Here is a 25,282-nt window from a genome sequence, read left to right on the forward strand (position 1 = left end):
ACCCATATTATTAATAAAGCCTACTTTATAATTATTTCATTTTAAATGTGTCATACAGGATCATGATAAAAGCAGAACCACATTTCAAGAGCTCAGCCTGTGAGTTCATTTTTAAAGGAATTCAATCTTTTTGTTTCATTAATAAGTTTAACTTAAAAAAGACTAATTAAAATTGCAGTATGAAAGAAGGAAAGCATCTATTAATCAAAGCCAAATTCCATTAAAATTTAGGTTACAATTAACAATTCAGTCATATATGCATATGCATTAAATATTCTTTAACTTTTCCTAAATGTTTTCCAATAGCATGTGTTGGATTTCTAAAAATATACATTTTATATCCTTTGTTTTCACTTGGGGCTCTGTCCCTCTCTAGCAAGTAGCTGGTTTGTTTTCAAATAGACATTGCCCTCTGACTGATAGTACATAAAACTAAAAGGCATTTCAAGCACAGATCAGCTAAAATAATCTTTCACACTAAAGGCAATACAGAAAGATGACTTAAAAGAAACTTGACTAGGGACAGCCTAGGGAAACCCAGTTTGAGTCATCTACCTCTAGGATATCTACACTTAAAGCTACAGAAGGCTGGAAGCATCAGGAAGTGACATTTTCAGCCCATAGAGGAAATGCAAAATACATTATTATACCAAAGTGTCTGGAACAGAACAATATTGTAGACTTTAAGGAGGCTGTTCACACTCACAGCCAGAGGGCAGCTGACATACAAAACCAATGCAGAAACAAGGAAACAGCCCCCCAAATTTTTTTGGGAAAAGCAGAACAATCTGTGACAATTGCCTAAATGGAGTCATTATTTTACAACTGATTTAAACATACTTAGAAATATTTTGCTGAAGTTTTTTTTATTTTTTTAGAAAACATGATGGACTAACCTATGTTCATATGTTACACTGTAGGTATATTTTAAGCTACTGTTCTTTAACGTGCAAGGTTTAAAAAAATCTAGATAATCATTTGTATGGAAGCATGATCAGGCTGGGACTGTTTTGCACTGGTTTTGATACTCTCTAGAGGGCAGGTTTCACCACTGGGGAACTACAACTCAGCAATTTTGCCATTGGTTTATTGGGCCCCACAATGTTCCATCTTTGATACAGATAAATCCATGTGTTCAAGGACCCTGGACAAAACATGGTTGTACTGTGTATGTAATGTGTATAGAGAGTTTAAACAGGAGATAGACAAACTCACAGAAGAATGATAGGTCTATGATTATTTGCCAGGATATTAAACAAAACCTCCAAGTTCAGCGTATGAGCCCAAACCTGGGCTCGGCGCAGCGGCTCACCACTGGCACGCACTGTTGCAAACGTGCCATAAGGCACGTTTGCAGGCCTTACCGCCAGGTGTGCTGGCCAGCACCATGCTACCACCTGGCAGGTGCCCAACCTCCGACACTTGATCGTGCGGACTGCCAAGCAACAGAGAAATAAGCAGGGGCATGGGGGGAGGCAGGGAAAAGGCGTTCCAGGGAGGGGGGAGGTGTTCTGGGGCATTTGGTAGGCCGCTGGGGCATTTGGTGGGCCACTGTGAGATACAGGAAGCTGGACTAGATGGGCCTATGGACTGATCCAGTGAGGCTGTTCTTATGGGTGGAGGGTGGGGAGGGAGGGAGGCAGAACTGGTGGAATGACGCTCCACCGGATCCAAAGTCTCTGTGTTGGGCTCGCTGCCGTACATGGAGGCTCTTGATTCACCACCGATCTTTTCGTTGGTGGTGAATTGAGTAGCCCCATTGCAGGGCTACTCTATTTACCCGGGGGAAGGGGACAAAAGCTCCCTTCTCCCACGGAGCCGCCGGCAGCTGCCTGAAGCGTTCAGGATGCGGTGACAGCCTTTCAGCGTCACCACAGCCGCGTGTTCCAGGCAGCTCAGGATTGGACTGTAAGTTGCTGGGAGGCAACAGCAGGAGACAAATCTAGCCTTTAAGTCTGGTTTGTGGGTTTCCAGTTGGCACTGTGGGAAACAAGAAGATGGACTCAATTGGTCTGATTCAGCAGGTCTCTTCTTCTGTTCACATTTCACAGTCAGATCCATGGGCTACTATCCATCCATGAGCTTGGATCCAAAACTCTCACTCAGGGTAGCCCTGTGGGATTTTTTTACTTCATGTTTTCTGCTTTGAACATTAGAGTTCCATGCCATATCATAAACTACTGTAGACAGTCTTGTCAAAAGCACTTTGCCATGTGGTATGGAAACAGCTATTTCAGAAATAAAAGCCCAAAGTCTCCGGGTTTCTTTGATCCCCAGTCACGGCTAACAGCAGAAGTGGGAAGCAGTCTATTTCCCCACCTGTGATCCCCATCAACTCCCAGGAGCAATGTACAAACCCATTAGTCCTATATTTTTCCAGGCTGATTATTATTACTACAGCATTATTTTGAATACAGCAGTTATTTTGAAAACCACATCATTTTAACATTTGTTAGGTGATATTTTTATTAGTCACAAATGTAGTGGGATGAAAATATGTAAATCACGTCAGCCACTTGGTTTCTACTTTTGCTACATTCTCACAATATCATGCATTATTCTTGCATTATTTTATTTCCCTTGACCTAGTCAAGTTAAGGTAAATATACACCATGTACTCCTAGGAGATCTTGAAAAGCCATGATGATAAATGGCCCAAAAACATTTACCCTGGAATGGAATCAGATTCCATTCAGATGGAATGCAAAGCTCAATTAGATATAAATCATTGCAGGTATTTTAGTCATTTCAAAGGAAACAACAAATATTAGAACAACACTGCTGCTTTCTCATTACAGTACTTCCTCTCAAGGGTGTCCCTTTGAAATCAGTAATTCTCCATGATGTACTAATGGCTTGATTCCATTCTCAGGAGTGTATCACTATGTGGCTTGAAAAATTCAGCTCTGCATTACATCATAGGCTTCTCTTCCCCCAGGATGTGCACTGCTAAGGATCCTGAGACTTAGGCTTTCACTCATACAGTTCACCTATACTTAATCTCTACAATTTGTTGCCCTCTTTCATTTACATTCCTCCATGTCATCGCAAATACTTGGGGGGAAAAATATTTTCAGGTTTTCTGAAAATCTGATTCTTGGAAGCTGAATAAGATGAATAAAATGCACACATTTATTTCATTTACCTAATTGAATATTTCATTTATTTTATTTCTGAGCTGCATTTTCCACTCACCAAGAGCGCTCAAGATGACCTACAATTACCGTTAGCCGTTCTTGTTTAGTAGTAGTAGATAAGTCTCCTATAAATATTAGATATTTTATATTTCTATTCGGGTATGATGACTTTGGTTAAAACAGGGGTCTCCAAACTTTTTGGCCAGAGGGCCACATGAAATATGGGGCGCAGTGCTGAGGGCCGGGAAAAAAAATTAAATATAAAATTTAAATAAATAAATTAGGGATGGAACTTAGATGAATGAATAAATGAATGAGTGGCCTCATTCACTCAGTCTCTCCAGCCCTCAGAACACCCTCCAGATGCAATCCGAGCACAGCTCTGGTCATGTTCAGTCGAGTGGGCCAGAGGCTTTCAGGGGAAAAGAGGCTGATCGCAGGCCAGATAGAGGCTTGCTGCAGGCCGCATCTGGCCCCCGTGCCAGGGTTTGGAGACCCCTGGGCTAAAATATTAATCAGTTTTAAGTCTTCATCAACATTTCTTACCCTCCAGCAATTTTTTTTTAATAAGTAGGGATCTGATGTTATGGCGGGTTTATAATTGAGAAGTGGGTATTTGCGGGGTTGGAATTAAAGGTGATGTATTTTCACTGGTCTCACTTTCACAGAGGAGTTAGCTTATATAGGTCTCAAGGTTCTTATAGAAAGTATTTCTTGGGAAAAACCCAGAATGCTATGGCCAGTTATCAGGAGCACATGATTCCCTACTGTAACACCTTCACTGATTTCCTGTCTGTTTCCAGATCTAATGCAAAGTGTTAGCAACCACTGTTATAGCAACTAGAACACCTAAAGTCTGCCTCGGTGGTGTCGCTAGGGGTGCACGGTGGGTGTGGCCCAGACCAGATGATGCGCACAGGGGGGTCATGCACACTGGGGAGATGACACCACTAGTGACCAAAACTGCTAAAATCATGGTTATTAGGAATAATACCATAATGTTATATACCATTTGATGTGTAATTTACAGCAGCACGGAATAAAAAAAACAGAGTGAAATACCTCCATTCTATCAAAAGTGATCGCCAAAAAACCAGAAAACAAAAATACAACTGTCTTATCTAACAGAAACTACAATTTCCTTAACTTAAAATGGACCAATGAGACCGAGTGCTCAAAGAGCCAATGAGATGTTATTATGACACAGCACGGAACCAATTAGTCAGTAAGATGATACTTGGGGGGGGGGTGACACAACCAGTGACCAAAATAGCTAAAGTCGCGGTTTGTAGGAACAATAACATCATGTTAAATACCATTCTATGCGTAATTTACAGCAGAATGCAATGTAACAAACTGCTTTGAAATATCTCTATTCTATCAAAAGGTATGGCCAAAAAACCAGCAGGTGCAGGGCGATGGTACATCACCATGCCCAACACCCAGGGTGTTGCCCTACTCATTGCATGAGAGGAGGTCCATCAAGGGGCGATGTGCTGGCCTCCCACACCAGGTGATGCAAATTCTAGTGATGCCACTGGTCTGCCTTCTTCCATATAAACCTGCCCACTCATCTCTTGTAGAGATTCTCCTCCATGCTACATCAGCTTCTGAGTTGTACCTGGTTCAGATGCAAGACAGGCATCCAGGTTCCACTGTGGTTGCTCCTAAATTTTGGGGCATGCTTTCCAGGGAGATTTCTCTACGTGTCTTCTCTGTTAGCCTTCTGTGAAAACCTTTTATCAAGGCATGTTTTCAAACCACCTAATCCTTGTATTGTCATTTTATCTGTTGTTTCCTCTTTTCTTCATTCTCCTCACACTAGATATCCATATCTGTATCTATACATGGCACTGACACACATACTGATTTTGTTGTTTGTGTTTTGCAGCCCTTTTGACCAATAATTTTTAAATGTAAAGGCAGGATAAATGTTTATAATAAATGTTATTAAATGAAATGTTTTAAAATAAATGTCATATACATCAACTTTATCCTACACTGAAAGCTAAAACTATTCAAAGGGCAAAACTGAACAAAAGTTTCACTTTGCACTAGCTACAAAAGCAATATTAATAGCACACATAACCCTAGGTACAAAAAAAGCATTTGGTTTTCTTGAGGTTTATTAAAGAAGATGCACTTGCAATTCGTTACATGAATAAATGTGGTTTTGCAGATGTCAACCTAGTTCAGATCAGACAGCCATGATGCTGCTGAAGTGGCAGTGTATGTTACACACCATATTTAAAGTTCCTTCCAACAAAATATTTTAGTAATCATCCAAAACACAGAGTAAAACTCAATATATACCATAGGAACAAAATTGCTCTTAGTTGTAGGAAACAAAGTGCATTATTTAAAAAATGGTTCTTTCAATGGTTAAAAACTCACACATAAGAAATGTATTCCACCACAATATCACTGGCTCAACATCTTAAAATGTCACTGCCTACAAAAGTTTTAAATACATAACATTTGTCTGTGTCAAACTGCAAACTTTTTCAGACATACACACTACAGTACTTAAGAGAAAAAAATTGTGTTAGGGGTACATATAATCAAATCAGAAAGGATTTTCCCCAAGTACCTATATAATGAGGTACTACCAAGATACTTGTTCTCTGTTCTCTCCATCCACTGTATTCTAAACCAAGTGCCATTACCGAGTATAAAAAACCAAGCAGAAAAGAACTGCAACCCAAATATACTTTAAATGTCTATTACCAACTATGCTCATAATATTCCTGAAAATTCTAGCTAATAAATATAAATGCCACAACTGCATTTGAACAAATATGACTGATGGAAGTACACATATACTGTGCACAGCAGTATACGTGTTCAAAGGTGAACAAATACCACTAAACTATATAGCTATGGAAAACATGCTAAGAGCAAAATAAATTACTGTATTTTGTAGAACTAACAACAGCCCAATCCTAACCAGCACTAGCAGGACCACATGAACTATGCGGTATCCAGTACTGAAACTGGGCAGGATGGAAGTCTCCTCGAGATCAAGCCCTAACCTGCCCAATGCGGATACCTGGATTTGTGCCAGCTAAATTACTGGTACAAGTCTGAGAAGCCCTGTGTAGGACTTTCAGGCCAGGGGCGGGGGTTAGGAAACAGCTGTCCCTGCCCCCTCCCAGGCTTGAACCGCCCTCTCCTGCCCTGAAACACCCACAAACCTGAAACACTTGATAGTCTGTACTGGGGTATAGGTGTGCCCTTATATTCGCAGGGGTTCCATTCCAGAATATTCTGTGGATACCCAACTCTGCATATATGAAGGGATGTCCTCCACACTCTGGAGGTGAGGGGAGATGGGCTCCCCTCGCCTCCAGAAGCTTTCTTAGGCTCTCAGAGGATGCAGCCACTATGCTCCTCAAAATGGCTGAAAAAAGGTGAATTCCAGTTTTACAATAAAATGGAAGTGGCATTTAAATGACTTATAAGGCATTAAAAGTGTCATTTCCAATTTTATTATAAAACTGGAAGTCACCTTTTTTTGCCTTTTTAGCTATTCTGAGGCCCGCAGTGGCCGGTCATGGCCTTTGCAGACCTCGGTTAACCCTCCGGAGGCGAGGGGAGCACAGCTCCCCTCACCTCTGGAGGGTTCGCATGGAGGTGTGCAGAAATCCGATCTACGGTTAAGTTAAAACGACAGGTATGGGATCAGTGTATAAGGGGACCCCCTGTACATTGATTCATGTATTTTATTCAATGCAGATACAATCTGCACCATCACTCACATAGAAATGTGTGCCCGTATATGGACCATTGCAGCTGCAACACAGACGTGTGAACAGTCTTGCAGTGCACCCAGCAAGGAACAATGTGCACATCTGTAAAAATCTTATTTCTCAGATACCAATACTACTGCTCTGCTAAAATACTCCTGAACCCTCATCTCAGAAGCAACTACTACTGCTAGCAAAAAATGACTCCTACCCTATAAAAATGTGTACATAATAAGATATTGCGGCCCAACTGAACAAGCAGCACAGACCTGTTTCATTGGTCACCTAGATGTGATCTCTAACTTTTTTCTTCTCTTCTATCCCTGTCGCGTCTTGTGCTTTAGAATCTATATGACTGTAGTCTTTGGACAACATTTGTTAATTTTTGCTTATTTATTGTACAATGCTATTGCATTTGCCTGTTCTGAGGCAAACAACAGCCCCAGGGATGAGGACGGGCAGGAATGAGTATCCCCAGGGATGCTGGACAAAGGCAAAGGGTTCAAATCCATCTCTCCATCCCACCAAGGTCCTGACATTAGTATAATACACTATAAGTATTATGTTTTTAATAACATACATCAGTTAGAACCCAATCCTGAGCTCTGCGCACCAGCTTACTGCCAGCGCGCACTGTCACAAGTACGTCTTAATGCATGTTTGCAAGCCCTAACACCAGGCGAGCGCCTATGCTAGCCCAGTGCTGCCTGGCGCTGGGCTAGCACCAGGAGGGCAACTGGCCTCCACCGTTCAGCGGTTGCACAGACCACCAAGCAGCAGAGAGGTAAGTGGGGGTGCGGAGGGAGGCCAGGAGGAGTCATTTCGGGGAGGGGAGGGGAGAGACGGGCGGAGAGCAGAGAGAGGGTGGAGGAGACGTGACGGGGAGGCAGGAGGCGGGGAGAGGGCAGGAGGAGGCATGCCAGGGGGAAGGCGCGGGGACGGAGGGAGGCAGGACTGGTGGAGCGACACTCCACCGGATCCTGAGCCTCTCTGTCAGGCTTGGCACCTGTCATGGAGGCTTTCACCTCACTACTGACCAAAAGTCGGCGGTGAATCGAGTAGCCCCATTGCAAGGCTACTCCCTTTACCCGGTGGAAGTGGATGTAAGTCCCCTTCTCCTGAGATGCCGTCTGTGGCTGCCTTGGGTGCGCAGGATGCGGTGGCAGCCGTTTTCGGTGCTGCCACAGCTGCGCAGCCGGGCAGCGCCGGATTGGGCTCTCAGTACACACATAGTAGTGCAGACACAGGCAAGCAACTACAAAACCAAATTCAATACAAAAACTCCAAAGTACAAGTCTGCCTCATCTCCAGTTTGTGAGCACAAAGTAAAAAAAAAGGGGGGGGGGGAGAACAGAAGTTCCCAGCCAAGTTAGAGGATTACTCAATAACAATCTTGCTTCGAGTAAGTTATTCACAGTGCATCCCGCCCTATTTGACCCTATAGACCAGGGGTGTCCAAAGTTTTTGGCAGAAGGGCCACATCATCTCTCTGACACTGCGTTGGGGGCCGGGGAAAGAAAGAATTAATTTACATTTGAAATTTGAATAAATTTACATAAGTTTACATAAATGAATATATTAAAGATGAACTTATATGAATGAATGAAGGTCGTGCAATAGCTCAAGGCCTATAAAAGGCCTTGCACAAAGCAAGGCTGGCCTTTCCTTTGCTGCCACTACTGCATCACAGACATGAAGCAGCAAGCAGTGGAGGAAGCCCTCATCCCACAGCTCACGCAAAAAGGTCAAACAGTTGCCTTCACACTGAGAGCAGTTGTGTCGGGCCAGTGCAGGCTGCAACAAATCTCTGGAGGGCCAGAGGCTCATTGGAGACTGGGGGCTCCCTGAGGGCCGCATTGAGAGGCCTCAAGGGCCGCATGTGGCCCCAGGGCCGGGGTTTGGGCACCCCTGCTATAGACAATCCCGGTCAGAACCCGGGGCATACTCTGGGAAAGAGAACAGTTTCTTGTGAGTACCGTGACATACAGTTAACACAACACAATCCTCAGCACTTGATAAAACCAAAGTGTTTAATTTGCAGCATTTCACACTGAGCAAACCCACATACGTTTGTGTGTATCCTGCCCCATGTGAACTGCAACATCAGGAAATTGGAGGTTATGATATAAAATGTCCCACTGACCATTAATCCACAAACACCTAACTGCACAAGCTTTAATGGCTCCTATTGGAGTTTTACATATTTAAAAAGTAACATGCTATAAAATCTGTGTATTACACTATGCATGAGGAGCAAGCAATGGTGGTATAAATCCTTAAAGGAAAGTTGTTAATGCACATGCAGAGTGGCTACATTTTAAACCTCCATATCTCAAACTGCTTTAATTTTTTGAACTATGCAAAGACACTAACGGCCTTCATAATTTCATGCTATAAATTATGCTTGTTTTCAAATTATGGAAAAGCAAAAAACAGTTTCAAGTCAAAGCATCTCTGTGTGTGTACACTGTATTTTATGCACACTGTTTTATTAAATTTGCAGCATCCATTTGTCGATGGACAGTTTTAAATATATAAAATAAAAAATTCTGACCTAAATATGTTGACTTTACTCTTTAGTTCAGCATTTCAGCCCTATACAAGAGGAAATGTCTTGGAGAAAATTAGGAGTTTTTTGACTAGCACACTCCATCATGCCTGCATGCAGACTGTGCATTTTGATATCACAATAGCCTCCATTTTCCATACGAAGAGACAAGGGAACCAAGATAAAATCTCCAGGATGCGGATAAAAGGAGTCAGATGTGTACCAGATGCACATCTTACCATCTTCGACACCATTAGGTGACTAAGCCTTAATGTCAGATCCATTGATAAGCCTGCAAGAATGTGTGAAGTCATTACAGAAAAAAGAAGGGGCCCAAATATCTACTAGAGTTGTGAAAGCATCTACAGTATGTACTGAAGCCATACTCAGCAGGCAAACTCAGGCCATGTCCATAGCAGATGTTGCTCTCTCTTGATTCACTAAAACATCTAAGGCTGCAATCCTAACCAAACTTCCAGCACTGACATAAGGGTAACACAACTCTGAGGTAAGTGAACGAACATTGCCAAACATTGCCATGGAGGAGGCCTCCATGACTGCCCCCCCCCAACTGCAGGATACAGCACATGCCTCACTGGCACAGCTATGCCAGTGCTGGAAAGTTGGTTAGGATTGCACCCTAAGATATCTGCCAAATGAAGGTATTTGAAGTAGCTAGATGGTATGGAACTACAAATGTTAGCAGATGAAGCAGCATAGTTATCTTAGAATAGCACAGGTTTCAATGTGTACAGTGAAGCAAGTTTAGTGGCCAATATCAAACACTTTCGATTCTAAATTCAATGTTGCCAACTGTTGTTTTGTGGTGTTTGGGTTTTGTTTTTGTTTTTAAATGAAATGACAGATTCAAACTTGCCAGCTAATTTCAAAGACTTAGAAACCACTTGACAATAACTTAGCATTAAAGTGATATTTATGGCAATACATGTGACTGCAATGCTGATGGTATGATTGCATATCATTTAGGTCAAGCCCCCATCTCCAAGAAGCTTGTTTTCAACTCTTAATAGTATGAGATTATCAATTCCTATGACCTCAGTGGCTCACATTAGATTTAAACTGGATGAAAGGGGTTTGATTAAAAATAGTGTTACATCTCCCATTACCACACCTATTAGTTCCCTATCCAAGATATTTTAAACATGACAGGAGGAGATGCTATTAGTAGCTACTTCCCTATTATAGAAGAAGAGTCAGTCTAGTACTAATAGCCCAGTATTCAATAACCTCAAGTACAGCAATTTTCAACCTTTTTCAACTCATGGCACACTGACAAGGCACTAAAATTGTCAAGGCACAACATCAGTTTTTTGACAATTGACAAGGCACACTGCACTGACAGCAGGAGCTTGCATCCCCCAGTGGCCCTACTAATAATTTATCCTCCCCCAAACTCCTGTAGCACACCTGCAGACCATCCACACACACCAGTGTGCCACGGCATAGTGGTTGAAAATGGCTGCCCAAGCATATCAGAACTGAAAACAGATGAGAATCAAGTTCTACAGAATCAGGCTTGAAAAGGAAAAATTCTACCTTCTACATTCAGAAATTCCACAGAAATGGGAAAAATTTGAAACAAAATATTTCCAAGTGTACTCATATATTTCTTTACATACACTTATGGTCATAGTAACCAGATACAATGCAGGACAGAGCGCCTGTACCTTTAACCATTGTATAGAAGAGGCAATTTTGGTAGGTGCAGCTCAACATGGAAGGGTTTAAAAAGTTGAACCTGCCAAAATTGCCTCTTCTGTACAATGGTTAAAGGCATAGGCATTATGTGCTCTGTTGCAACTGGTCACCCTGCTTATCGCCCAATCCTATCATGGATTGGGCTGGCGTGCAAAGGGCTTTACAACAGCAGAACACAGTTCTGCCATTGTAAAATGGCTTTTGGCGGCAGCACTGGAAGCCCACTGCAGGACCTGAAAAGGTAGGTGCAACAGCGGCAGGGTAGAACAATTCAGGGAGGGGGAGTGGAGAGCTGGAATAGGGGCAAGGAGGAAGGCTGATTGGAGGAGGGATCAGTGGCACTCATGTCTGCCAATCTCCTAACCCCATCTGTCTCCCACTCCGCCACCATTATATGCCTTTGAATTTAAACAGCAGGCATAGTTTCAAGGAGTCCCATGCCAGTGGTGGAAGCTTTCCCCAGGGCAAGCGAGCAAAAATTCACTTACCCTAAGGAGATCTTTCTAATCACCTCCGTCCCGCAGATACAGGACACACTCCATTGGTGCAGCTGCACTGGCAAGGAGGTATTTGAGAAGAATTGAGCTGTTACAATTCAGTTAGGTATGATATACCTTTACAGGAGGATCAAAAGCATATTTCTCTTCATTCACATGAATATGTAAGATACTGACAACATAATAAGGGACACTCCAAGTATAATATTTTTCTAGTGGTCAAATTATCAGATTAGGAACATAATTATAGTATTACAAACTCCATATAGAGTTATTTAAATTCACATGCTAGTTCCTTGGTTATAGCACATTCAGTTCAGAAGGAACTATAATCCAAGTACTTCCATTCAAACCTTACATTAAATAGTATGCAAAGCCCTGCCTGCACACCTCTGTGCATTACTGATTCTCTTACAGCACAATCCTGTGCATAAGCTCCACTCAGAAGTAAGCTCCACTGATTTTAATGAGACTTACTCCCATGTAAATGTGCATAATATTAAAGCCTTAGAGTTTTTAAAACATTTTTTAAATCTCTATAAAAAGTTCTGTAAGCACAGGAGAAAAGGATTCAGTCACATGTTCAGAAGAGTGTTCCAGCAGGGAGGAAGAGACCTGACGAATGGCCACAGACCTAACAAATTCTGCCACCAATACCTGCATAATTCTCAATATTATAAGCTAAATGCTCATGATTTTTATAGGCAACACTAGAAGATAATAACGTTGGCAGAATTTATAACTTACAAAATTACCTTCTACTCTTCTATACAGTAGTGACAGCAGGGTGAGAAGCAAAAGCAACTCAGAAATTAGGCTACTTAAAAATAAATAAATAAAATTTTAATTTGAATAGAAAAAAGATTGTATAGTAACCAATTCAGAGTGCACCAAAAATCTTTTTGCATTAGTTACAATGCTTAACAGCACCTCCAACCTTCGGACATTTTATAAAGCTCTTCAGGTGCCTATCTGACATTTTTTTCTTAGTTTTTCTTCTCCTCCTCTTCAAATTAGTACGCTTCTCACCAATTCCAGCCAATGCAGACACTAGAACTAAAATGCCTCTGGTTAGTTATCATTATGGTAGATCAATAGTTTCTGAACTCCACACCAGGTTCGTTTTAGAAGGGATTTCGTCCCCTAGGCATTGAAGCTTATCACCAGTACTTCTTGGCAATGTTCCACCTAAGATTCACCCCTGCTGGAGTTCAATATAGAGGAAGTTGTACCAACTTCTTTTTTCCTTGCAGAAAAAGTATTAATAGGCAACAACAATAGTAGAGAACACTGATCGCTGGGGTGGAGGGGGAGGAGAGAGGGAACCAAGCCTCTAGCAGTACTTTCATACAGTAGCTCAGGTCCCAGATCAATCCAATACAGAAACTGCCAGAACCAACTGGATGAAGTGCGAACCCGGAACCCCCACCCTCAGCCACAACCCATGTTTACTGCTTTCGGAAATCTTCAAAAGACTCAATCCCTACAGTACATGCAAGTTCACGTCAGGGCAAAAAGATCCTGCCATGTGTGAAAAAGACCCAGATGTGAATGCAGCAATTTTACACAATGGAAGATTAAACAGACTATCACAGTAGACCAGATTTGGTACAACCTTATTAATAGGAGGAAATAATTATATTTTTACAAGCTCTCTCCATCTACAAACCAGCAAAGAACAGCATATTGGACAACAATGTGGCAGTGATATTTCTTTGGAGGAAATCAATTAAACACAGATTGAAATATATCTTGTGCAATAGTATGAGGTGTTATTATGAAAAACTCAGAAGGAGGCTGGGTCTACTGCAAGAAATTTCACAAATATATCACAATTACTCTAAACTGACTCTTTCATTACTGCTGCTGTTTTTAACAGCATCCTCCTTCAACAAAGCAGTAAAATTTTCAATCTGAAATTAAGGGTGTTTTCATACATCTATTACATGCTCTTTTTATAGTTTCCAGGTTTGTAACACAAATTGGCTGATTAACGCATGTTCTGTTTTAAAAACAATTCTCTTTTCGATTCTGCCTTAACATTTCACATTTACATACAAACAGCATGAGCTCAAAGACATTTTTTTTAATTATTATTATCATGTTTAAAAATTGCCAAAGTTAGTGGTCAGCAATTGGCAGGTTCCTGGGACAAATCAAGTCCACAATAGACAAACTAGAGGCCAGAACAGTTGCGCAAAAAAAATGATGCCTGTGGTAACCAAACGTGTTTGCAGACTACTTCAACAGGTCTTGGATAGAGTTGCAGTGCCTCTGCTCAATACTTCCTTCTCGAATCAGTACTTTGAGAAAAAGAATGTTAACCTGTAACCTAAGGAGGAGAACCACGGTAAAGGGGCTTTGTGCTAAAGTTGAAAATTTGGCATCCTAACTTTTAAATAAAGAGAATATTCCCTTGGAGTCTATGGATACCCATCTAGGCAAATTAATAGTTAATTTTTTGATGTTTTTGTTTTTCAGTACATACATATAGCTCTTGAGAAGTCATTTTACAGTCACAGAAAAGGCCACTGTAGGATGTGTGCTTGACAGCCAGTATAGGCACAAATCCCCAAGTGCTAAAGCACTCTGCCATGTCTTGTGCATTAGCACATCCTAGGTGTGTGCTTCCTGGATGATGAATGCTGAAGCTGTCATGCATCTTTGCTTATTTACAAACATTGCTGACATGCTGCTGACCCATACAATATTTGCCAGGTGCCTGATGACACCTAATAATGTCCACTGGCATGCCTGAAGCATTTATAAAAGTCACCAGCTGCCTCAAAACACTTTCAAGGCATGGGAAACTCAGGCAGAGTAGACAAACCTTGAACTGGGTTTAACTATCAATAAGATGGGCTTTTAAAAATCTACCACAAGTAACATTGGGGAAATCACTTCAGCAAACTGAATACACCTGCTAATTACTATTATTAGGTCTGCCACCCAAGTAAAGGAGTTTTCACGCACTCTATGTGGGGCTGCCCTTGAAGACGGTTTGGAAACTGCAACTAGTGCAGAATGCGGCGGCCCGTGTGGTTACTGGAGATAGGCGGTTTGACTGTCAGTCCGCTTCTCCAGTGGCTGCATTGGCTGCCCATTCGTTTCCAGGCCCAATTCAAGGTGCTGGTTTTGACCTTTAAAGCCCTATACTGCTCTGGGCCAGGGTATCTTAGAGATTGCCTACTCCCGTACAATCCGGCTTGTCCTCTTAGGTCATCAGAGAAGGCCTTTTTGCAAGTGCCGCCGCCTAGGGAGGTACGTGGGGCGGCGGCAAGAAATAGGGCCTTCTCAGTAGTGGCACCAACGCTATGGAACTCCCTTCCCCTTGACTTAAGAATGGCTCCCTCTCTTGAGACTTTTCGGCGCGGCCTGAAGTCCCTTCTGTTTAAACAAGCCTTCTGAGTTCTCAGCCTTTTTAACATCTTTTTAACATCTTTTAATATTTTTTACAGGCCTGATTCTTTTATGATTTGCTGCTGCTCTATGCTCTTTTTACCTGACTATTTTTTATCTGACTGCTGTTTTTATGATATGTGTTAATATGTTTTTTATTTGTTTTAAATTATGTTTTTAATCTGTTTTAACCTGTTGTAAGCCGCCTTGAGTCCCTTCAGGGAGAAAGGCAGGGTAAAAAATAAAGTTGTTGTTGTTGTTGTTGTTGTTGTTATTTTCATTGATTAATCATATGAATTTTAAGTGATTAAAATCACTGTCAGGGAAATTGTTGTCATGGAAGTGTTGTAAAGCACTTCAGGGTAGCCAGAAGGAGGTAACAAGCAGGTGCTGGGCCTCCACGCCAATAAAGATCGCGATTCACCACTAGTTTCATGATCGAAAACCAGAATTGGGTCATAATCTTAATTTTTTTTCATTTTCAAGGCTTGGGGAGCTCTGTGGAGGCCTCCTGCAACCCAGGAAGTCTGCTGCTGTTGCTGCTACTGCTAAGTAGCATGTAGCCCCTGTCACCCCAGGCAGAGGTGCAATCCTGGGGATCGCATCACTGCTTTTCCCCCTCCCCCGCAAAGATTTACTGCAGCTCCTGAACTCCCAGAAAGTCTGGGAAACGCTGCAGCAGACCCACAGCAGCTGCTGGGTCTCGACATGGGGTAAGGGAACAAATCCTTACCTCGAGTCGACCTCCAGCTGCCTCCCTGCCACAAGGGATACAGTCACAGTCACTTTGGCACTATATCACGGCACTGGCAGAATTGGGCTGTAAGCCTGCAATCCGATGCACACTTACTTCAAAAGTTCCCCCCTCATGTTTAAGATCTATATAAATAGTTTGGTGGACTATATGAGCATTACTGATTTCCATCCCCCATCGCTGGCTAATTATAAGATAACTGTCCGACAAGTGGGACTGAGAAGGCCCTAAATAAATTTAGCCTTTTCTGTGAAGAAAACCAGCCGGTACTCAACTATCAGAAAACTTAAGTTCTATCATTCAGCAAGAGACCAAAGAGCAGGACTTGGAGTATCAACAGCCATAGGATAGATCAGGTGACTACTTAGAAATATCTGGGGGTAATGCTGCACTCAACTAAAGCCAGAACCATTTAACACGTGTATGTTGCTGAGAAAGGACAGAAAACTGCACAAGCAATAGTTAAGTTTCTATATATCAAAGGTGGCCATTATATATACTGGCAGCAATTAAATCATACCAAGTGAAAACCTTGTGCCAGCTTTTATATGGGACAATTCTAGGCCCTCCCCCCTTTAGCTTAGTCCCTCTGGAGCGTGTTCAATTCAAGTTTTTAAGATTGATATTCCAAGCGTCTAGATAGGTTTCCATCGCAAGTTAGCCCTTGGATTCCGGCCTGCTAAAGGTTGAGGCCAGGGTTTCTCTAGCTCCTGGCTAGAGAATCTCTGGCTCAACTTAAATTTCAATACCCAGGGTTTAACATCTTTAATTTCATATGTGACAACTTCCAAACAAGCTGGCTCAGGGCAGCCCACATGAAGCTGAGACCCCAGATATATAGTTGCACCAGCCACCTATCTCTCGCTACCTGAGCTTCCAGGGCATAGGAGAGCCTTCTTAACCAGATGGAAAGTGCTTCCCTCAGCATTTGTTGAGGGTTGCTATAGAAGGATCCCTATCCCTGGAAGGGTTCGTCTCTGCAGCTCAGCTGAGGTGGAAACAATCGAACATTTTCTGTTTTGCCACTCATTTTATCAGGGGATATGTGCTAAGTTTGTTACTCCCCTGATTAGGTATTTTCAGGCCTGTCCGATGCGGAAATGGCCAAGAAACTCCTTACAGGAACTAATTCACAGTCCACAATGTGGAGTGCATGTTTCTTGGCAGCCACATGCAAAACCTGTAAGGGTATTGTTATATACGAGAAAAAAAATTTAATTGTTACCTTTTCTCTGTCTTCCTGTTTTTGGTATAATATGTATTCAAAATTTTTAAAATATTGTTTGATACACGGCAATGTTGCTGTGTTCTGTTTATGCTGATCTTTGACCTTATTAATTGACTGACTGACTGACTGACCTCAGTCAGCCTTACTTTTGAATAGACAAAATTGAATGTCTCTAAGATCGAAGTCCACATACATTTGAATGTAAAGTAATAACTGATACCTCTTATTTTTAAATGATGCTTGAGTATCTTACTATTGTCGCTATGGTTAGAAGAGGAATTTCCCCTTCTCTCTCATGCAGAGATGTCTTTCTAAGATGGTGACTTCATGATTTTTGTAAGCCATCTCTGCCCAATGTTGCATTGGGATCAACAGGGATCAAATGTGTATACCTGTGGGTTAGGCAGAAATAGGTTAGAAACAATATACATGCTCATTTTTTTAAGTGCCCCCAGAAACCTATCAAAATATAAAAGGCCATTTCTTTCCTAGTAGCAATACAAGCGCTCTAGCAGACTCTACATTTCACTCACTCTGAAGTGGGGGTTCAGTGGTCAATAGCTCAAGACTGTCAGGGTTCTGGATCAGCAGCCCAAAACCCTAACAGTACTCTAGGACCAAGAGCAGTTAGCAGTTTGCAGAAGCAGGGTCAACCCGAGCAGAACATGTTCCCTTTCTCATCTTCTTCTTCATCATCATCGTTTGTTCCGTATGGTGGCAGGGTTCGCTATTTTGGATCCAAGTCACCATTTCGGTCGCAGGCTTGATTCAGGTGTAGGCAAGTAATTTTCATGTTGCCGTGCAGCGTGTCAAGCCAGCATTGCTTAAGTTGGCCCTTACATCATTTGCCATTGACCTCCATCTGAAGGCCATTCTGTGCCAGCATATCACTGTCAGCATGCAGAACATGGCTGTACCATTGAAGCCAGGCTTCTCTCAACTTGGTGACTGGAGTGACGCCGTACCGCTGCCAGATGTCGTCATTGTGGACATGGTCAAAGCATGTGATATCACAGATTCATCGCAGTATCTTTGTCTCCACGACACCAAGGCGACATTCGGCTTCTCTTGTCGCTGGCCAGCATTCAGCTCTGTAGAGTGCAACCGGCCGGATGACCATCCGGTAGATCTTCGACTTGAGATGGTTGCTGATCTTCTTGTCACAAAGGACACAGGTCATCATGCACCACATTCTCATCTATTTTGCCCAACCTGCACAGAGCCCTCAACTCATATAAGCATAAACAACAGTATTTGCTACTGCTTCAATAAAGCATCCTCTGGAACATATGCACTCTTGTGTTGATACTGTAGCATGTAGCAGCCTTCCTCCCTGACAAGAGACATTCAATTTTTGTACAGTTATTTTATATAGCTTATGTGTTCCATACACAAGCATTTGCTATATCTTCAGTATACTTTAACTTGTTGACTTACTATCCCAGAGCACCTCAACCCTAACATTAGTGCTTTGACACTACAGGAAACTGACAGGCAAGGTTTATGGACAGAAAAAAAAATGTCTTGTTTTTATAGTTACACCAGAGGGGATTCCGATTATTGTTAAGGCTATATAAAAATATTGATCCACTGTTCCATTTTAAACATAAAATTGCATCTTCTGAAGAAAAAAAAAAGCCATAGCTATCTGTATCTTGCAGTTTCTGGATTATACGAAGAAATGAGCAGCCAATAAATAAAACACACACAAACCTAGCTTTTAACCCAGTATTTTCAACATGAACCTTTTCATCTTCAGTAAAGAAAGGCAGATTTTTGTTGTTTCCTTTACCTATCAAATTCCTTTTTTTCTTTTTGCTTGCTTTTATTGCTCAACTGCTTTCATTTATTTATTTTTAGCTGCCTTGAGCACCCTCCATTTCAGAGGGAAAGGCAGGATACAAGTCCTTTAAATACATAAAATAAAGTTTTGCAGCCATCATAAAAGCTGGCACTATCCCACTGAAGTAAACAAGTGTTGTGCAGTTCTTCATGCACAAAAACAAAAATGTAATTATTAACTGGTCTCCAAATTCTAGAAAACTTCAAGGACTGATAAAAAGATCACATTAGCAAGACACAATTCCAGACACTGGTTTCTCTGGGAAGGAATCTACATTCTGCCTATTTCATAAAAGGCCATAAAAGGCCAAATTACAGACGAATATAATATTACTTATCAAAATTTATAGGCATTTTCTACCCATACAACTGTGTTAATTCTTTGTATTTTCTCCAAGTAATTCCTTTATAATAAGCAGCGTTTCTCAAAGGATACCCTCAGTAAGGAAATGCTATTGAAAAATTCTTCTGTTCCTTCATGAGCAACCTTTATGGAGAATTTATCAACTTCAAGAGATCATTCACATAATTCTTGTAAAAATTCCCTCTCTGCTTTACCTCTTCCATGTTTGGCATTGATTGTGAATTACCATGCACTCTCCAAATAACCATGCACTCTACCACCGACAACAGGTATGGAATTAAAATGAGTCACTTTTATTAAAATACCAAACATTGCAACAAGGCAACAAAAGGGGTTAAACAAACCCATCTCAAGTGTGGGGTTCTAGGCGGGGGAAATGGCCCTAGCCGTCTACATCCCCCAGTCTCAGAGGGCGTCCACCCGACTCCAGACGTAGCTCAATTGTTATTAAGCCTGCCTCTCAACGTCGCCCGAAGAGGGTAAGTCAGCAGAACTGCTATGCCTTCAGGTCACCCCTGCAAGGCCACCAAGTTTGGACAAGGGGCTAGCCAGCCTGCCTCCTCAAGCCAGGAGGGGGCTAAAACTTCATGGTAATCCCTGTACATGATATTGGGCAATAAGCCTGTGGCGATCAGCCACCACAGGGGCAGCTTTAATAAATTCCCCTTGCCACATTAATTTGAAAACCCCTGGTGAAGTCCTGCCATCCTGATGCCCCCCACTGGCAGGAACTGATAGCCTGTGTCAGAGACCAGTGACAGTGGATAGAAGTCCAAGTGCCAATGTGCACCTATTAGACAAAAGCTGACCTGACGTGGACTAGGCAACTATACGGATAGGGAATACCTCATCCTCAACTGCTACCTGTGCACCCTTTACAGCGTGGTGGTACCCCAACTTTGGGATCGGGACCCAATTAAAATTAAGGCTATACCTACCACTCAAGCCTCCATGGTTATAATGGTTATTTGCTCTTCCCCCAAACAGTGGTTTGTTTCAATTTTTAATGCATATAGCCTAGCCACTTGTCAGCTTTATGACCAATCAAAATTAGGTTGGGACCTATTGTGGGTCATGAAGTCATAGTTTGTGGACCATAGTTAAAGAGCATTAAAGCCCAATACCTGCAACCATTGTTGTAACACAAGGTAGGTAGGAGCTAGTCCACGGGAGCATCTTTCCTCTAACTTTCAAGTATCTTTCAGATCCCAACACCCTTGGTATAGCCTCCCCACCCTAAGGTTACAAGCAGAAAGGATGTGGAAGCCAAGTGGGCACTATCTGACCAAACTGCCAGTCCCTTTTCCCTTCGCTCAAGTACAGATGACAACAGTTTGAGGAGTTAAAGCGCCATTTTCCAGGAGGGAAGCAGGCTATCAAAAATGTGCTGAAGTCAGTGATTTACTCAGGTAGCTGACTCAGGTGAATGAAACTTGAAATGGCCAGGTACCATATGGACCCTGTTCGGGCCAGGCTCAGAGAGCCTGGCACTCAAGACCTTTAGTGGGCTTCTGGAGCTAGCAACTAAAAACGCTCCTCCTAAAAGTGAGTGTTGGTACTGCTATTATGAATTCCCAGAACAAGCCGGGTTGAAACCTTTAAGACTATAGCCAGGTACAAAGAATAACAAGGCTTGGACGAGATTCCTAACTTGGGGGGACCCGAAAGTCCGATGATTAATAACATGCTACATTGCCTAGTTGCTGCACCTGTGTCTGTCCTCCCACATAACAACTGTCACCCCATGGGAGGGGCAATGCAGGAGCATTGTCAACCCACAAACTGGGGAATTATGGGAATCCAAGGTTCCCAGTATTTCCTGAGGGAGGAAATTACTCCTAAGCGCTCATTAACCCATCTGATCCAAATCTGATGGGGGAGGAGGGGATGATACTGGTGATGATATCTGTAGGGGGAGGAGGAGATGATACCACCTCCCCCATACGGTGTCCTAATTTTAACAGGTAGGATACAGAGCCCTAATGGGCTGCTGGGCCAGATGCTACAGCTGTACTCAAGCCCTCAATGCTTCTACCAGGCTGTGGGTGATGTCACTGTAAGCAGAAGGGGAAAAAACTTGTTCCTGGATACTCCGACTGTTTTGAATTGATCTGCGGAGTTTAGAGGCGATCCCCCAAAATACCCACCTCCATTCCCTGAACCCGCTGTCTGGGGCATTTTTCCTGTTGAAGGGCTTTAAAATGAGTGACAAGCACCCTCAACACACTGAAATGCAATCCCAAGCCCTTTCCCTCAGAAGCAAGACCCACTGTAGTCAATGGACCCACTTCCAGGAAAGTGTCACAGAACCTCGCCTCAGAATGGGCCATAACGGCTTGGAACTCAATCACCTGCTCTTCCTCACCTGAAGAGGAAGGAGAGGATGGAGGGGGCAAAACAGGAAGGGGCCTTTTAGCGGCTGTACCACCCGTCTTCTGTGCCTTCTTACCCTTGGGTCCCTTTGAAAGAGAAAGCATAATGAGGGCCCATCACCCCAAGTGTTCTTGTTTTGACGGGTAAGATAAATCAGCCCTTTGAGGGACATGATAAATTCTGGCAGTCAGGAACTCTTTGAACTTAAGTCTCCATCACCCTGCCCAGCTTTCCAGAGTGCTTTTTCATAGAGCGCTTTTTTCAGAGTGTCTGGCTTCATAGTGGGCCATAAAGGCACGAAACTCCGCCATCTGATCCTCCTCATCCAAGGAAAATGAGGGGGATGGGGGGGTTGCACCGGAGTAGCCCTATTGGCAGCCTTACTGCCTGACTTCTGCGTCTTTTTACCCATGTTTACACCCCCCAAAGATAGTGTATGAGACAGGGGCCCACCACCCCTATTTTCTTGTTTTAACCAGTAGGATACAGCAGCCCTGGGAAAGGGGGCACGATAGCCTTGCTGACTGGATTTCTCTGTTGTCACTGATGTTCAGGATCGCCCTGCAGCCACCTTCTTGCACCTGCTCAAGAGCTCACAACCAAGAAGGGCACCTTGCAGGGCAGGGGGAGGGGTGAGGGGTGCCTTCCTGCACCGAAAGATGCCCCCCACTGAAGATGCCAAAGGATACCCCCAAAAACAGTGGGGGGGGGCGGCTAGCAGGAGCTGATGGGTAATGGGGGTGTGTGAAGAAAAACCCTTCCAAAAAACCCCTAAAGCCGCCCCAATCAAGGTCTCCGCCTGCCAGTGGGGGGCAAGGCAGTCAGCAGGAGCTGATATGCAATGGGGGGTGAAATAAGTACCCCCAAACAACCCCTACAGCAGCCCCTTTGAGACTGGGGGGGCAAGGAAGGAAAGTGGCGCCGGGCTCTCTCAGCCACGCAGTGCCACGCAGTACCCAAGATAGCCGCCGCAACTCAGCGCTATCGGCCCCATGTGCCCCACTGCCTGGCGCGGCTGAAGGAGGCTCCCACTGCGCACGGGGAGCACCCAGCCTGCAGCCTCGGCTGCAAGAGGTGCGCTCCACGGGGCGATCACCCCCCGACTCTCTCCCGCCTGAAGTGGCCAAAGGAGGCTCCCACTGCCTCTGCCGCTGCGTGCACGGCGCACCCAGCCAGCAGCCTCGGTTGCAAGAGGCTCCCACTGCCCACACTGCTCCATGGAGCAGCCCAAGCTCGCGTGCGGGGCTAAGGCAGTGATGGGGCTTGAAAGCGCGCCTTGCACTGCTCAAGCCCTGTCCAAAGGGCAGCCTCCCTCCAGCTCCTGGTTAAGCTACCAATCACGTCGCTTGTCAGGAGCGGACTGAGCAGCCCTTTGCACACGTGCACCTGGGCTGCTCTCCCATCCCACCCCCTTCAGCCAGCCAGCCAGCCAATCAGCTGGCAGCAAACACCTACTGCTGGCTGATAGGGGGGAAAACCTGGAAATCACTGCCAGCGCTCCAGGGAGGCGTGCTAACAGTCCTTACTGCAGATACTCACCTATAAGCCTATCTCACAGATAAGTCAAGGGCAGATTATGAGCCAAAAACATGGAATTTTATATGACCCTTGGATAAGTCAGGAGTAAACTTAGGGGGGTGTCCAACTCTGACTAAATTTGTCTGATTTTACCTGAGGTCACATCCTGAAAAATAACCTACAAGTAATTGTTGCCTAAGAACTGTACAGTCTTTAATTTATTAAAAACATAGAAGTATTAAAACACAGTATGCAAACATTACACACACACACACACACACACACACACAGTGTTTTTAATACTTCTATGCATTCTTCTATGTATGCATTCTATAGTATAGCAAAAACAGTATTAAAAACAGTCTCTAATTTATTAAAAACTATGATCTATCTCATAGATCATTTTTATTCATTAACTTTTAAAATTGTATTCTTCATAACCTTTTTGTAAACACTATCAGAGTAAGGCCACAATCCCATCCACACTTTCCTGGGAGTAAGCACCATTGACTTTAATAGAACTTACTTCTGAATTGACAAGCCTAGAATTGGACTCTTCAGTGTACTGAAAACCACATACCAGTCGAACCATTAATCAAATCCTCCTTTTAAGGTGCCTGGCGCCTTAATCCAGAGGCTCTACATAGAACACACAATTTATAACACATAACTGGGATTGTGCAATTCAATTTACAGCAGAGAGACAAGCAACAAGGAAACACTGACCAAGTGCAGCTGCACATATCTGCAACCTGATTTACTCAGTAGTAGACCCTTTCAGGAGGACAGGCAGTGGTGTCTCCTCAGCCCTCCTGTGGGGTTCCCGCCAGCTACGCCTCCTGCCCACCTGTACCCAGTCGGTCCACCCTTTGCACCAGGAACAGAGGAGACCTTAAGGAGGCAGAGCAGTGGGGGCAGCCTACTAGCCCGGCGCACCTCCACGCCCTCTCAGAGCCCGCCATGTGCACTCCCCATTGCACTCCTGCTACCTGCAGGGGCAGAGAGCAGAGTGGGGGCGTCCTGGTTGCTGCCGCCACTGTCAGATCAACAAAGGGCAGAGAGAGCGCAGGGAGCGCCCTGTGCTGCCCACTCACAGCCAGGTGCTCCCCAGCACGGGGGAAGTGCACCTCCCTCCCTGCCCGCCGCAGCCACAACTACATGCTTGGGAGAGGATACTGTGTTTTTACTACTTCTATGTATTCTTCTATGTATTTTAATACTTCTATGTATGTATTCTATAGAATAGCAAAAACAGCACACAACATCATAGAAACAATTCAATGTGAAGGCTGTCCTACCTGAATGACACCTTTCTAGCAAGGCCAACCAGGGGACATCCACTAAAATTGAGTGTTGGGAGAGAAAGGACAAACAAAAGAAAATATTTCTTTACCCAGAGTGTAATTAGTCTGTGGAACGCCTTGCCACAGGATGCAGTGATGGCATATGGCCTGGATGCCTTTTAAAGAGGACTGGACAAATTTCTGGAGGAAAAATCCATCAAGCCACGATGTGTATGTGCAACCTGATTTTAGAAGTTGGCTACCTCAGAATGCCAGATACAAGGGAGGGCACCAGGATGCAGGTCTCTTGTTGTCTCGTGTGCTCCCCGGTGCACCACTGTGAGATACAGGAAGCTGGATTAGATAGGCCTTTGGCCTGATCCAGCTCTTCTTATGTACTAAGGTTCCAACTGGCTGAGAGAAATAATGTGTGCTTTACAAGACAGCAGTTCCTGTGCTGCTATGGTAGTACTGTATCCTATGCTGGACATAATGAAGGGGGTCTTAACCACAAACAATTTACTAAGTCTCCATTTAGCCTTAGGTACACAAAGTTTTTTTCTTCCCCACCCCATATTCAAAACACAAAATCACTGAATTCAATACAAACGCAACTAAACATGTTTTCCTGTATACAGGTAACTGTCTATTCCAAATCAACAAAATGTAAACCCAACTACAACTTGCGCAAACAGCAAAACGTAGCATCTGTTGTACTCCATCCTAGCATAAAATCATAATGACCCTTCCAAATTTCAACTATTCCACAGACGTTTTCAATAATCTTCCTCCAGAATCTCATAACATGTGATTTCCACTTAATTGGGTGATAATTAGCACATAGTGTACTATCCCCTTTAGGTTTAAAAATAGC

At 43.4% G+C, this 25,282-nt stretch overlaps 1 protein-coding gene across 9 annotated transcripts in view; it reads right to left on the reverse strand.

The window, feature by feature from the left end:
- Positions 1-25,282, reverse strand: part of GTDC1 (glycosyltransferase like domain containing 1) — a 254,561-nt gene that overhangs the window by 181,345 nt on the left and 47,934 nt on the right. Inside the window, exon 1 of one of the 9 annotated variants that reach the window (XM_066633061.1) lies at positions 17,249-17,314. The exons of the other annotated variants lie outside the window; for them this stretch is intronic. The gene's annotated coding sequence lies outside the window, so the exon portion shown is untranslated. Of the gene's footprint in view, positions 1-17,248; positions 17,315-25,282 lie in introns of those variants that run through there. 9 annotated transcript variants of the gene reach the window in all.

This window comes from Tiliqua scincoides, chromosome 1, assembly GCF_035046505.1.
Source record: "Tiliqua scincoides isolate rTilSci1 chromosome 1, rTilSci1.hap2, whole genome shotgun sequence".
In the NCBI taxonomy this organism is placed as follows: Eukaryota; Metazoa; Chordata; class Lepidosauria; order Squamata; family Scincidae; genus Tiliqua; species Tiliqua scincoides.